Raw genomic sequence first — 16,434 nt, forward strand, 5'->3', positions numbered from 1 at the left:
CACACCTGGATGGGACAAATTTCAGGACCGACGAAGAGTTGAAAGAAGAGGTCGTACGCTACCTGCACGCCGCGGCGGGAGAGTTCTATGACACGGATATACGAAAAATACTACACCGCATGCAAAAATGCATCGATCGCAACGGGAATTATGTAGAAATAATTACTAAAAGAACTTTTTATATAAGTTTTTAAATTTTCTGTTGAATCATATAAACTTTACTTGACTAGCTTAAACGATCAAAAAAACGTATTTGATTAGTTGTTAGGACCCTAGCAATCAATAATAGTGGATTGGATTACAGATTTCTTCCGAAATAACTTTTCATACAAAACAGAATTAACTGAAAATGAATTTAATTCTACTTAAAAATGGCTAAAAGTAATAAAAAAATGCATTGGCATCGTGTTCTGATATATTCTAAAAGTTTCAAATGTCTAGGCTAGTCGGGAAGTTAGTTAAAAATCGATTGCAACATTTGTACCGGACAAACAACCACCGGACAAATAAGACTACGACCTAATAAAAACGTTGTAAAATAGTAGAAAGTCCAGGCTTTCCAACAATTTCATTGCAGATAAACGTGTTTTTCTTTGTGAAAAAAAAATGGAGACCTTATTTTACAGACCACCCTCGTATCTACAGTTATCGGAAACCCTAGAAAAGAAAATGATGATCTGAAAAATATTAAAATGCACTTTCAAGTTGCAATGTTCATTTTCGACCACTGGAAGAGACGTGTTAACGATAAAAAGCGTGATTAAAATGCACTGATCCGTAATCATTGAAAGCGTCTTGATTGAGAAATCTGCAATTTTTTGGGAATGAATGTATATTTTTACACGTTTGTTTATTTCGTTTAAAAGCCCTGCTGTAATAACAAACAGTTAAGTTGTGCTAACATGTCGCACTTTCGTAAACAACTCTAAAAACATATTGTATATAGCTTTCGGCGCGTCTGCTTTTCATGTCCGGGGGCGATTTGATATATATATATATATATATATATATATATATGTGTGTGTATTTATATTACTATCTTAAACGTTCAACCAGAAATTTTCACGTTTCATTGTGTTCCGAACACTCCATCGTCACGGTCTTGAATTTTGCAATAATTCATTAAAAAAAGTGAGTATAAAATTTGTTTCATTTTCGTGGCCATTACCGTGACTGTGGCCTGCTTCACGGCTGTGATTTTGTAGTTGTGTTATTGATTTTCTTATATTATTGTTATCTTCGATATCATGTGTCAAATTGTGATTAGGTACCGTCATATCAGTGAATATATTGTTAAGATTAATTTGATATTGTTGTTTTTATTTAATAAAACGCAATTTTTTTATAGTACTTATTCCACTTTTAATTAATATATTAGGACCGGTTTCGTCCGCCTCAGTGGGACATTTTCAACTGAATACATTTTTTTAAAACAATATTTATCAAACAAAATTCAAAGCGATAGAAATAATATAACAATAGGTACATAAATTTTTATCTATTATAAATAAAAACAACAATACAATGCAGTTCCACCATGAATTGACAGTTAACAAAATAAAAGAAATTAATTTGATAGAAAAAAATAACAACACATAATATTTTGTTTAGTTTATAATATTGACCAGTGACGTCCTGAAGGGGCAAGCAGATCATGTGGTGCTTAAGGGCGGCAAATTAATGAATGAATACGATCATTTCAAGTTTTGAAAGCAGTGGCGATTTTCCACAAAGCAGACGATGCAGTCGCAGTTTAAAACATCACTTACACCATTGCCGACTCAAGTAAAAAGCCGATACATTCACAACGAGTGGTCCTATTTTTTCCGCCCCTCCCGTTGTTGTCTATTTATAGATGACCTGTCATTGTTCTATAAAGTGCTCATATTGACGCGTTTGTCGTGTTTACACAGGGAATGGTTAAATTTGGATAGATGAGTTACATGATAAATAATACACTAGCATTAACACACATTCTACAAATGTAATGCATAGATCAATGCTTCATATTTTTTGGAAATCGATATTACCACCCGTTTTTGTGTGAAGAGCTAGTCTGATGTTGACAGCTGATGAATAACAGGAATGTATATTATTTATAAATAACACTGATAGCACATATATTTGAATTGAGAATTTTTTATAATTCAATTTGAAACGAGAAAGTGCGAATCAATATGTCAAGCAATCTGGGATCTAATTTTGACAGCTGAAAAGTGGACAACTCGTTGCTTGTGAAAAAAATTATGCTCAGGCTTTATTAATCTAAAGATGGTGCTTACACCATATCTCTATGCTTACACCCATGCTTAATAGTGCCTTAGACCTTCATGTACTTATGTAGGTTTTGTGGAAATGCTCTAACCCTCGGTAGATTACGTGTATGTAGGTATATAATTTTTTTCAACATGCATTTCGACTGCTTGATCTGAAATCTGAAATCACCTAAACCAAAAAAATAAATGCGTTATCGTTATTTACACAAAACACCCAACTGCATTTAGTTCTAATTACTAAAACTAATCAATAATATTATATTTTAGGTTTATATTATAATATAGGCTGAATTGATTATCTCAAAAGTAAACAATATGCGAATATGATGATAGTAGTTAGTAGTATATTATTATTCTAGATATCAATAGAACAATGTGGAATAATTTCGATATATATTTGAAATAACATAACATACTTACACCCAACAGATTTATACTACAAAAATATACTCAAAAGCATAATGTGATCGACTGAGTGTTTTTAATATATTTTAGATATCAAAATGTTCATGTAAATATAATGAATGATACAATAAAACATAATATTATTTTAGATACTTACTTATAATAATCGGGAAAATTACGTATTTTTCAGCTGGAAATGTTTCTCTAATTAATTGGTTTTTAACATTACTGTTTACAAACAAACTACGTATTTAAAAATTACATCGGGCGTTGTGTTTTGTATATGTAGGTAAATCTATAGTTTGTTTTATCAAAATTTTCAACAATAATCATCACGCAAATATCTTATCATGCCATTCAATATATGCTTTTATGTATAGTTAAATAGATGCCACTTTAAAACCTTAATTTTAGTCCTAAATCCAGTGATCTAAATAACAATACATAATTTAAATTATATTGTAGTTTTAAATGTACATATACGTTTTATATTAATTCTTGCAATTAACAATAAATTGGCGCCTATCATCGGCACGCAATATACCTACGTAGGTACTTTATATATTTCAACATTAATCAATATATTTTTTTAATATTGACAACAATTTTTTTTCCACCCTCTTACATCTGCCAGCCGGATGCATCGCACCCCCAACATCCTTGCTTGGCGCGGTTGACTTAATTGTTAGTTGTCATTCAATCATCAGTCTCGTAAAAAGTAATATTCGTAAAATATTAAGGTTTATTTTAAGAAAATATTTTTTTCTGCAAACTTTTGGTGACGTAGAGATTTTGAGACCCCATAAGCACAATCACTGCTGACGTTTTAATTACCACATTTAAATAACACGTTAAGTATATCTAATGGCCAACTACTCCAAACGCGCCAGTCGCGGTGTTAGCACTAAATAGACCCTCTGTCACCCTTATAAAGATAACCTGAAGTCCTCATGATTACAATAGATATTAAACCACATTAGTAAATAATATGACATTGAAATGTATATTCTACATAACTTAAACTTTAAAATATCTTGGATAATACATCTATTTCTTATTTAAACACCAGTATATTTAATTTTTAGCAACTTTCACATCGATTTTTATAGTGCCGAACATATATCAATTTGAATAGAGCACACTCTTTTTATTAATTATATAATCATAGATATATCATTTAAAAAATACGCGTTTCCTCTTGGGTGGTTTTCTCGACATTTAAATCCACGCTGTCAAATTACACAATCACGTCGCTTATTACGTTCAGTATACGTCTTTTCACAATATTCGATGGGTTTATTTAAACATATTGGTGTCCAACGATTATTATAGAGCGAAAAAGATTAAAACTTCATATTATACAACTGCATTGATTTTTTTTTTGTGATTTTACCGATGCTTTGACTGCGACTCGCTGTCATATCGCCTTTTCTCTTCTAGAAGGGGATCCGTCGATCAGGTCCTCACTCCTATTCTGTTAAATAACTTTAATTTTGCTAGCTCTTCCGTTTTACCCACCGCCAGGACACCTTTCAATTCGTCGATATTCTCATAGATATCCGCAATTCGCAGCTGTACTCTGTGACGTTCATATTTAGGGCATTGTAGTGCTATATGTACAATGTCATAAAACATGACATTCATCGCAGAGCTGCGATTCGCTTCTTCCCATGAGGACATCAAATCTTTTGCCCATTGTGTGCACTGTTCTTAGCCTCAGTATTAACTTAAGCCCATTCCTCGTCAAAGGAGACTCTACAAACCAGGGCACCTTCCGTGGTGATGGCAGAATAGACTTACTCCGTTTCCCCTTTTCTAATGATGCCCTATGGTGAAAATCTATCCACATACTTTGGCCCATTTTCTTTATAGCCTCATTCCAGTCCAGGTTTTCTGGTATCCACTGATATGGTACCTCTAAATGGCCAGCTTCCTTTGCCAGATCATCCGCCATTTCATTGCCCTCAATACCCATGTGCGATGGGATCCATTGAAGGCATAGATCTTCTCCTCTATTTTTATCGGCGTCGATCTGGTCAAGGATGTGGTATGCTATGGTTTTACTGTTATGTGAGCGAGTTGCTGCGGCAAGATGTTGTAAAGCACTTTTGGAGTTTGTTAATGCATTGATTAATGAAATTCTTCACCCTAAAATGACTTCACTGGGTTTTATTTGTTTTTCAGGCGTAGTTAATACTTCTACTTTCAAATATAGAATCATTAAATTTGAGCTGTCCGAATAATTCATAGATAACAATAAAAACATTTAGGTAGGTAAGTGAAATTCATGTGACGTTTTGTATAGGTAATTATTAATATACAATATTTATATTATTTTATAAATAGTAATGTCTAATGATATGTTATTTCTTCTTTTATATTCTACGAACTATTAATACTAAATGTTTATATTTATTAAATTGTAATTTTTATTTCATTTTATATTGTAAATAACGACATTATGATAATCATGTTGTTTGCAATTTTATTACTTATATGTAAAATACATGCTTATGGGCAAATAAAATAGTCAATTATGACCATAATATAATAATTTGTATAATACATTTTCTTGACTTTTATCAACACCATTCACTCCATGTTACATGCCGGATTATTTGAAGCTAAACTCTCCGAGGTACCGTAGTAATGAATTAGTGAATTCAATTCTATTTTACACTTCTGTTGAGACTTTACATAATAAAAATTTTATTTCCTCTACAACTATAGTAATAATAAGCGTGTTGTAATATTTATTCAGTTTTGCTAAATTTAAAATGCCGGCGGTCGAGTTATATTGTCGTAATAATCAAATGTCGCATCAAATCGAGCTTAAATATTGGGACCATACCTAAATAAGATTTCATATAACTAAAAAGGATTTCAAGTTATACACATTTATATTTTTATAAAAATCGATGTTTTTTAAAATAAATATAAAAAAATATTAAAACTACGAGGAAAAATTGAAAACTTAATAAACTAAATTTTAATAATAAATATGACCATAAAATATATGTAATGTAATAATAACGTAACTGTGTACGTAAATATGTAACAAATTCACATTTTTTTTACAATTGTAAGTTTATCTTTTTTATAATGTTTTCAGATACATATTTATTAATTAATACAGTTGAAATTGTAAATTATCAAAAATTTGTCTCAAATTGCAAGCTTCGTATTTTTCCGCTAGGTGCCTCTGGTAGGTAGGAGCATCCCCCTCAAGGGCGGAAAACAAAGGAACGAATACGACCAAGTGGCGGTTTTCAACAAAGCAGGACGATTCGATCGCTTTGTTAGAAAATACCGACATCTTAGGCATAAAGCCCACCAAGAAAGCGCTCGGTGCGCTCACTACTGAGTAGGCCCCCTCCCACCCGCGCATTACCACCCTTCACCTATGTAATAAGGGGCTCAAGCAGCACAAAATAATTATTATTATCAGCGTCTCTCATAACAAAGCAATAAAAATATTATTAAATATCTCGGGGCTTGTAATTAAAATCGGACACGCAATAACTAAACAAAGAGTTCGCTGTTCTTAAATAATAGCTTCTAGCCCGTCGCATCGACGACGCTTCGAGAAGCGTGATTTAGCTCGCCGTTTTCAATGAATGGACTACGTTGTATTTTCGTTAATTCGTATCGCCGAGAAGCCAAAAAACGATGACTCATGGGGCAGGCAGGCATAATGCGTCGTCAAATCCAGTGTGCGCTGGCGTATTTGATTACGTTGTATTTTCGTTGATTTACGCGCCACTTGTGAAATTTTGCGCGAGAGCCCCACTTGCTGCGTTAAGTGGGTTTTACGCCTTAGATTTAAAACATCACTTACATCCAAACTGGGTATGGAAAATACACAAATTGCTTTTCAATTTGTGTTTGGAGTACAACTAGGCAACTTACTATGCGGAGCATCATGAAAGACCACTTTCAATAGCTTCATAACGGGTTTAGGTCCACGGTTTCAATTTCCTCAATCTACCACTGGCTAACTGAGTTTAAATGTGAAGAAGTTATATGGACAAGCAGTCAGCAGTATATCTACCAATTTGGTAATTGGAAAATCGAATTATGTTATAGCTTTGCGTAATATTTTTTTACACTAAGTTTGTGAGAAATGCATATTTTTATTTTTTTTATTTCAACATAGGTAATTTAATAACTTTCGTGACTGATTTGAACTCTTCCGATGCCCCCTTTAAAATATTTCGGTGAATCGATTGCGTCATTCACATCAAAGAAACGCGTCGCTGCTCAATCTTGTAATCACGAGTTATTGACTATACTAGGAAAAAGACCATTTTTCCGGTGACATTTTAGACATAAAGAAAACATAATTATTGATTTAACAACGTTGGGCCAGGTAAAGATGTTACGTGGTATCGAACATAAAAATAGAATATAGAAAGAAACATCCAAAATATTTGACTAGGCGGATGTCTAAACACTTCAAACTAACATAAAAAGTGTGAATAAAAAGATAAAAGGTAAATTTTTGTATGATTTTAAGATTCCGATTAAATTCCTAGAAATTTATTATTCATATTGTATTTTCTGATTGATTGACCATTAAATAAAAATATTTGTGGCATGTGTAAGCACTTAGATAGGTAGGTACTTGAATTAAGATAAAATCAATACGATTATACGTGTGTGTGATATAACGTAAGTGTGGGTATGGATTCTAGTATGTGGTCACATTTTTTACGATACGATTATCGTACAATGCTACGAGTATTATTGATACTTCATTGTCAATACTATCGGAGCATTCCAGTAACGTCTCTAGGCAAAATGCCGCCCTGAAGGAGACTTAGAATGCCGTCCATTTTCATTTATTGTTTAAAATTATCTGCAAATTCGATATTTATCTACTCTATCAATTTTATCATTAATTTTTGACAATATTAAACAGAAAAATACACGGGTTTTGTTCCAGTTCAGGTAAAAAAATATATATTCGACGTGTTTAGGAAAATGGGCGTAACCCACACAGAACAAATTTTATAAGAGAGGCAAAAAACGTTATCTGAATGATTTTGGTTTAATTTTAATAAAAAAAATAGGCAGACATTGGGTGCATGATGATTGATGATTTGGTGTTATATCTTTCCGATCTACTAATAATTAAAGAAGTTATTACAGAAATATCATTAAAATTGACGGTAAATAGTTTTTTCCTTAAATTAAAACTTCATTAAAGCTCAATTAAAACCTGAATTTAGATAATAAATCGGCATTTGCGAATTACTTCCTTTTTACATAACGTGTATTTAGTTAAATACATTGTTAATATCTAATAAAAGCACTTTTCGAAAAATCGAAGGTTACGCCCTTTTCCCTAAACACAGTTGATATAGATTCGGTTTCGGTTTTCATTTAAAAAAAAATAACGGTTTATCCGATTTTCGGTTCAGCTCGGAGTGTATAATTTTTAAATGTTTTTATTTGTATTAGAAATTTATTTTCTACCATAATTTAGAGTGACAATATTTGACCGTAGTACATTATATAGAAGTAGGAATCACGCACACTAGTGCACGCCAACCAAGGCCTATGAAGTTGCTCCTGGGACACTTTCAGTACAAATTTGAAGAGCGCCTAACGTTCGTCAAGCCACGGTATACGCCTACATAACGGGTGTGTAGACGTGGCGGGTGGTGCAGGGAAAAGCTGGTGACCATATTTTAGTGACCCAATAGTCAAGACCCAAGACGTCAGACGTGTTGCGTCTGCGACAACTGAAGTTGGATGTAAGATCATGTGTTTGAACTTATTTTACCAAACCAAAAAACCCGATTTTCGGGTCGGTTCCGGTTTTCGTTCCGACAAAAATAACGGTTTTATAATTTAATAATTAAGGTTAATAATTAATACCAGATTAGGAATACACGAGTGCAAAACCAAATTATTAATTTTTGTATTTTAACTTTGACTGAAAACCATAAAAAACGCTTTTGTGCCTCATGTAAATTTTTTTTTGTGTGGATTATGTCCTTTTTCCTTTCTACAGACGATATTATAATCTATCTCTATAATCTATATCTTTTATCTACCTAGATTGTACTCGACCACTAGACGGTAGGTAGGTTGATGTCACGAATTTACGTCAAAAACCTGTAGATAATATTATATTGTGACTAGATATTGAAGCATGATTAATTTGTCGATATTTGGTATATTTAGAAAATATGTAAATGGTCAGGTATACGATATCTGTTTATGGCAATATTTATATGAGACATCATAATAAAAATAAGTAGCTAAGTACATGATATCATCAATATAATATAAGATATGACAAATGTAGTGTTATATTATTATTCATCTAATAATCAGTGACGTCCCGTAGGGGTAGGCAGATTGAGCGTCGATTGGGAGCGGCAGTTACACGCAGGGCGGCAAATCGAGGAGAATCATTTGGTATAATATATAGAAATAGCTACCTAAACTGAGTACTTAATAACGAAAATATCTTTCCATTAAAAAAATTCAGCTCACTGGTTGGAAACAAATTTAACAAAAAAGGTTTAACAGGACTGTATTTTTCGTCGGGTTCGCGATGTCTAGTTTATTTCCGTTGCCCTTCGATGTCCTTGGTGACACGAGCACGGATGATAAAAATGGGGTGACATTATGGCCCTACCCAGGGGCGGCATTTTGTCTTAGGACGTCACTGCTAGTAATCATATTCAAGAAGTAACTGTAAGTAAATGTACCTATGATGTCATCTCTTTCCATTTTACTCCTAAATTCTATTAAAGTTTGTTAGGTTCCTAGCACAGAACAGATAATAAAAAGAATACCAATAGGCTATATTCAATACGCCGCATCTTGATGCTAAGTTTTGAATGTATGAGTGTCCTACGAAAATGAAGCACGCATTATGCACGTGCAATAGTGTGTGTAATACACCAACATTAAATGAGCGTAAATGCATAAACCGAGAGCAGTTTTCAGAATTCGACGTACAACGTATTCTTGACACGTGTGTAAGTTTAACCCAGATTCTTCCTTACTCGAGTCGGTTACCTGCCATCGTCTTACCCGTTAGGTATTTCAGTTCCCATTATTTCTGAGTTCCCTGGTTCCTAGGCTACATATTTTATTATGTATTTTGCTTAAACTGACACAAATGCAATACAAATCTTACACAATATCATCTAAAATTTCCACGAAAGATACTCTCAAACACATGTGTTATTGAGAAGTCTGAGGTTCTGACACATTTGGGGACTCTCTTTTGAAAAATTTAGCTTTGCGATAAACCGTCATTGGGTACCTACCTTTTTATGCTTCCGTTATTTTTTAAAACTAAGATGTCGATACATTCTAATAAATCAACTGCATCGTCTTCTTCATGGGAAAATACTCAGAATAGTTGTAATATTCACAATTTTTCCTTCATTTTTCGCCCTTTATAATGTGCAGCCCCTAAGCAACGCATAATTCGCCAAAACCACGGCACGTCACTGCGTATTTATGATGGATTTACATTTAAATTTGATCCTAATCTATATTTACGAGTAACGCGTCATGATTGGTTCAATGAACAATTTTAAGATTGGTCTTTTGAAAACTTATTTTTACTAATTTAAAAAAAAAATCTATTTTTCAGAAATCAAAATGTCAGGCAACGTCCAATCAGACAACAAAGACAGAAGTGATTCACCACCAGCTGCTGAAGCCCAAGAGCAGAATTCCAATAATGGCGAAGCAGCGAACCAGATCGTGGAAGAAGTCATCGTACCCAAGAACGCGTCCAAGGCCCACAATATGATCACTGCGCCAATTATTGACTGCCCTGAGGGTTACAGGAGAACTGCCACCGGGAAGTGTCGACCCATCTTCTAAAGCAGCCCCGGATTATTTATATCATTAGAAATCTATCCATTTACTTAGACGTGTTTTTAATTTTATTATATTTACAAAGTGCATTTACTTTCCGCATTGTTGATAAGATTTTGTATAATCGAGATCATTAGCCATTTTCACAAGAGTATTTAAATGTATTCCAGTGTTATATGTATAGTGATTTTTGCTTTTGAGTATTATGTTGATAAACCAACCAAGTATTTACCCTGTACCTACCATTTTTTTTTCTTGGTCGTTCCCTCAATGCCGAGGATCGTGACCACCATGGAATTATATCATTTTTTAAGCGACGAAGAATTTCCATTCCTCTCGATCCTCTTCTTCTCTCAGGACATAGTGATAGCTGCCCCAAGAAAGTTCTTTTATGCTATCAAAATAACGGCGTCTGAAATGCGGAGGTTATCCTCAAGTCCGAAATGTCTTTTGGAGATTTTTACCTAGAATGTCCTCCTGTAAAATTTGCTTGCATTTAACCATCGCAATGGGTGATGTGCAGTAACCCATATTTGATCGATATTTAAATCGATACACATAATATCCATTCAAATTTACAATAATTTAATATTGTATCAGATACTGTCATCCATTAAAAGTTACTTGTGTACCGCGACGATTAAAAATTCCATTAATTTCAAAGTTACATAATACAATTATAGTTTTTCCTTGATTGTGATCACAGTTCCATAATCAAAGTATTTAATATAAGGCACCCAAACAGATTTTAATGTTTCTTCCCCTAAACTGTAGATATTTTGTAATTAATAATAACCCCCCCCCCACATTTAGAGAAAATATTATTCTTCTCCTTATTTCTACTACAATATGTGGATCTATCCAAGTCTGTTTAAATTGTTTGATGTCAACTAGGTCTTTGATTGATTTCCGACTTCCCGAATGTTTATTTCTTTACCATACGTCTCGTCCATCCTTTGGCCATGTCTCAGCCATATAACGAGGACGTCCAATTAGTAAAACATGTGCATTTAATAATATATTAGAAAGACTTATGTGGTAATCGTATGTGGTTTTGAACAGTGTGCCGTAATAAACTTATGATTTCTGTTCATGGAACTGATAAATACTAGAGATATCTATTGGAAATAACAGTATGCCTATCATGGCCCCCACAAAGAGGAAGCTGACAGGGCTCTAGCCGTGGGTCCCGGGCATAGGAGAGGTCCGGCGTAGCGAGTCGACCGGCAGAGTGAGATAAAAACATATCACAGATTTGCTCTAATAGTTTAAAAAAAAAAACGCGTGCTGCGCTATTTTACTATGTTAATATTACAATTTTAAAATTTGTGATTATGCGATACAATTTAATGTGGTATGGTGATTGATATACTTACATGATAATCCACGTGTAAATTTTGGGAATAGCTACTGTAGAGCATCACACTGTCCTTAACCTTGGCGATAAAGGGCCCGTCAAAGATCCTGGCCTTATTATATTGTTGCCAATGTAGATATTCATTTTCTAGTACGTGATCTAATATTATACAATACAGTTTGAAGGTATCACATAAGAGGGTCAATAAATAATAAATAATACATACTACCTAATACAATATCATATATTAAAATCGAAGTGGGTTTTATACAAATATAATATCATGTTTATTTATTTTTTCGTGTAATATAATTTGGTTAAGCCAAATTTTAAGTTTGATTTAGTACTATTTTTATACAAGATTGTTGAAACAAATAAATAATATTATGTACTTACTGTCGTTTACTGTAATTCGCATTACGTAGTGACGTAGAGTGGATAAAATAATTTTATTAAGTCATTTACAACAGATGAGTGATTAATAGTGATAATATATTATAATCATAAAATTATATGTAATATTAAAACAAAAATTTGAAAATTTGAGAACAATATGCTTATTTTATTTTTTACAACCAAATAGCAAGCCTACACCATATCAAATTTGCACACTGATGGACGGCAAACGGACGGCAAAATTTGCCTCAGCATTTTTTGTTTTTGTTTCTTTTTCTTTCAAAAAATAAACGGTAGGTACTGTTCGGTTATCAGGAATACAGCGGAAAACACATTTTGAAAATACCTGATATACTGGATTATTTGTTAGTTTGGGTAAGTTTAGGTTAGGTTAGGTTAGGTTAGGTTTGGTTAGGTTAACCTAACAAATAATCCAGTTTATCGGCTATTTTCAAAATGTGTTTTCCGCTGTATTCCTGGTAACCGAACAGTGCCAAATAAACTTTCGTAAAACGGTTTGTATATACGTAGTGGCATGCAAAAATGTATTGGTTGAAGCAAAATCAAAAATTAGCAACTGGCCATACCTTATAAGTTATAACCTAATTTAAAATAGACACTGACAAGCACTGTCATCTGTTCATCACCAAATAAAGCTCTCGTTCATAACCACAGAACAGATTAATAAATAAAAATGTAAAAGCCAACGCCGTGGATCAAACTTCTGAAGCAGGGTAGTTACCCAAGTAAAAAAAACCACATTGACTGATCCCGAAGATAGAAAGCACGTTATATTAACGTGATAAACTAGTTTTTTTTCTTTTATTTTGTTTACTGTCAATTCATGGTGGAACTGCATTGTATTGTTGTTTTAATTCATTAAAACGCATTTTTTGTAGTACTTTTAATCAATAGATTAGGACCGGTTTCGTCCGCCTCAGAGAGACATTTTCAACAGTGACAGAGTTGAAAATGTCCCTCTTTGGCAGACGAAACCGGTCCTAATCTATTGATTAAAAGTGCAATAAGTACCTATTACAAAAAAAGGCGTTTTATTAAATTAAAACAACAATAAGTGATAAGCTAGAATGCATATTATTAACTATTGAAAATAGCATATTTGTTAACACATGTTTAAGTTTATCTCATATTTTTCTACACTCGAGATATTTAGCCTGCTATACCACACCCAGTAGGGTAAGCCGGTTTCCATTAATTTTGTGCTCCCTGCTCGTAACCATATAATAATATGGATTAATAAGATGAGACCCTTTTATCTAAGTACAGGTATATTTTTTATTGTAAATAAACTTTTTACGTAGATATTGATTAAATTAAAACATTTTACATTTTCAACTATTAACACTATCCATGGGGAACTACAAAAAAATGCGGCTGTAAATCGCAGGTTTGAAGAAAACAGTTCTCATTTCCCAAATGAATACGATAACATATTCATCAGAAGCACTACCGCCTTGGGCTACAAATAATTTTAAAGGGTTGTTGTAAGGCGATTGCATAGACCCTGGTCGAATCCAAATCACCAATACTCTTCCCTTCTCTTTTGTCTTAGCATCAAGTAGAGTAGTTTGCGTGCCAAAATCTTTAAATAACCTTGATAGTAAATGCAAGGTAAAAAATATATGATTCATAAGAAGTGTATCATACTTTCCCCCACTACATTAAGAATTCTTTATCAAATGATTAAAATCAAGCGCCATCTGTGATATGTATGCCAAATGTGCTGTTTATTTATTTTTTTACATCTCAAAAATATTATGACGTAAATGCTTTGAAATGATAAATAATATTTAGATAATAAATGTTAGGGTTACACCGTTACACGTTCGTTTACCGATAACCGAATGTTTTCCGGTACAACGAAAAAATACAGCCAATGTTTTAAAATAACCGACGTACAACATTATACATGAAAATGTCATCATATCAATCGTTCTTTTATTGTGATTTACTTAAGATAACCTGAATTATCTCATCAATTTATCAGGCCTTTCGTCGCGCTTTAGGTCTTTGAATATCTTTTGGATGCTGGATGATGAGATTCGTCTTCTTTCAGGTCTTTTAAATTATTGAATCCAGGACATTCTTCTTCAGTCACGGCTTCATGTACATAAATCTTACATTGGAAAATAGCACCTTACGGTATTCAAGGGCTAGCTGAATTTGAGGCTTATATTGTTATATAGGTACAGATATTAAACGAAGTAATATTATTCTAGTACAAAATGTATGACGTACAATACATTTGTAGCAATCATAATACTCAGCATTAGGTACATTGGTTACAAACTTTAATACGTATCTTTAGTTGTCAAAACAAAATAATAGAGCAAAAATGATTGTCAGCATTTCCTCAATCATAAGTAGATCAGTAGAGTCTGTTATGATACGTTAATTGACACAATGACTCTTGTGATAATATATAGACTGCATTAGTATAAATAATAATAAAAAAAACAATCCATAAATTCTAACTCACTCATCGAGTCCGTCACTCGACGTAGTCAACCGTCATTCCACTCGAGTCCAGTCTCTCAGTTCATTATATAATCAATCTCTCGATCACATCAATCTCACCAGTACATCCGTACCCGCGATTATAACCTCACGCTGTCATTATTGTAATTATTTATTCTTGTAACGTTAAATAAACTCTCTCCTCCAAATACCCAAGAAACTACGACTGTTTCTCCCCCACCTCATTTACTGCCAAACATTGATCCAACCAATACGGTGGGAGTGTTGGAGTCTTATCTGAGTGCATTTGATGTTTTAGAGAGAAAGAAGATGCGTAGAATATAATATAGTCTCATACTAGAAAGAGAAGACTGGAATATTCGATATAAACTGGAGCTCTACAATGTCTTCTAAAAAGAATGTATTTCCGTATTCGTTAAACTTGGTAGACTAAAATGGGTAGGCCTAACCGCTGCGGGGAATCGTAGATACCAGACCAGACGATTAGAGATCAACTGGCTGTGTTATTAAAAAAACTAGAGCTACCGATGCAGACACCTAAAGAATACTGGCCCATTATTTGAGGAGATGGAGGAAGTTTTTGGAGGAGGCTAAGATTCGCTATATGTCTGGGAATATTACTTACCTAAGTGTTGAAATATATATTTTTTTGAAAACCTCAGACTGGGAAACACGCAGGTGTTTAGGTTTTTGGTACTGTCGGGTAAAAAGATAATTCTTGCGCTTCAGGTAAAGCCGTAATTGGTATTGAATGCCATGGTGTAGAATTTGATACCTCAAACAAGGAGATCCACTGGTCACATTACTTTTATATAGCAATATAGCATTGGAAAAGACAGTAAGAATCACCACAAATCCATATATAGTTACAATCGCATAACTAAAAACATGGAAATAGTGCTGGGTTTATTTAAGCAGAGCGTGCTTCGTATCTTCGGACCCATTAATGACACACATTTGGGATAGAGACAAATGCGTGTTGTATGCTTTATACGGGGGACCGCACATTGCACAGTCCATTAAATTGGGCAGCAGACAAAGAAATATTCATGAATAAACATCTTTGTTGCATAAGACCCCGAATCAGTGACGTCTCGAGACAAAATACCACCCCTAGGCAGTGCGAAAATGCCACCGCATAGTATTTTTATCAGCTATCACTCAAATATCTAAAAAATGTGTTATATGGATACATTACTAACAAAATATATACCGCTAAACACACACAAAATTATATTTAGACATTAAAAGCAAATACGTAAAGATAAAATAAGTAAGACACTTAGGTAGTGTAGGCCTCCGAATCCTCAGCTAGCTCGATGCCAGGAGTGGAGGTACATTCGAATCGGAAGAACAGGTAGGCACTCTAATATAGTCGAAGTAAAACAATATTCACTATATTAATCGTCAATTTATTCAGTTCCACAATCACTAACAGTTATAAAGTCAAATTATGAAAGTTCGAAACACAAAACAAAATAAACAATATTGTAAGGCCTAATTTATTATATGTTAATTAATTATATAACTGACACACTTAGTATTTAATTATTTGAGAATTAATTAGTCACTATTATTTGTCGCCGAGATTGCGCGAGCACGGGGCACGGTATTGAAAAAGTTGGGAACCCGGTCCAATAAAAAAAT

The 16,434-nt window shown here is 33.4% G+C and overlaps 1 long non-coding RNA gene across 2 annotated transcripts; it reads left to right on the forward strand.

Annotated features, from left to right (window-relative positions):
* Positions 1-1,055: 1,055 nt before the first annotated feature.
* On the forward strand, positions 1,056-12,262 carry LOC147064862 (uncharacterized). 2 transcript variants are annotated; one of them, XR_015071902.1, is made up of 2 exons: positions 1,056-1,131; positions 10,306-12,262. It is a non-coding gene; the product is annotated as an uncharacterized LOC147064862 (long non-coding RNA). The 2 variants fall into 2 exon arrangements; XR_015071903.1 differs by lacking the exon at positions 1,056-1,131 and adding an exon at positions 1,194-1,267.
* Positions 12,263-16,434: the final 4,172 nt, after the last annotated feature.

This window comes from Rhyacophila brunnea, unplaced genomic scaffold (genome assembly GCF_057557595.1).
Source record: "Rhyacophila brunnea isolate RB1 unplaced genomic scaffold, BYU_Rbru_1.0 scaffold_7, whole genome shotgun sequence".
Taxonomy (NCBI): domain Eukaryota; kingdom Metazoa; phylum Arthropoda; class Insecta; order Trichoptera; family Rhyacophilidae; genus Rhyacophila; species Rhyacophila brunnea.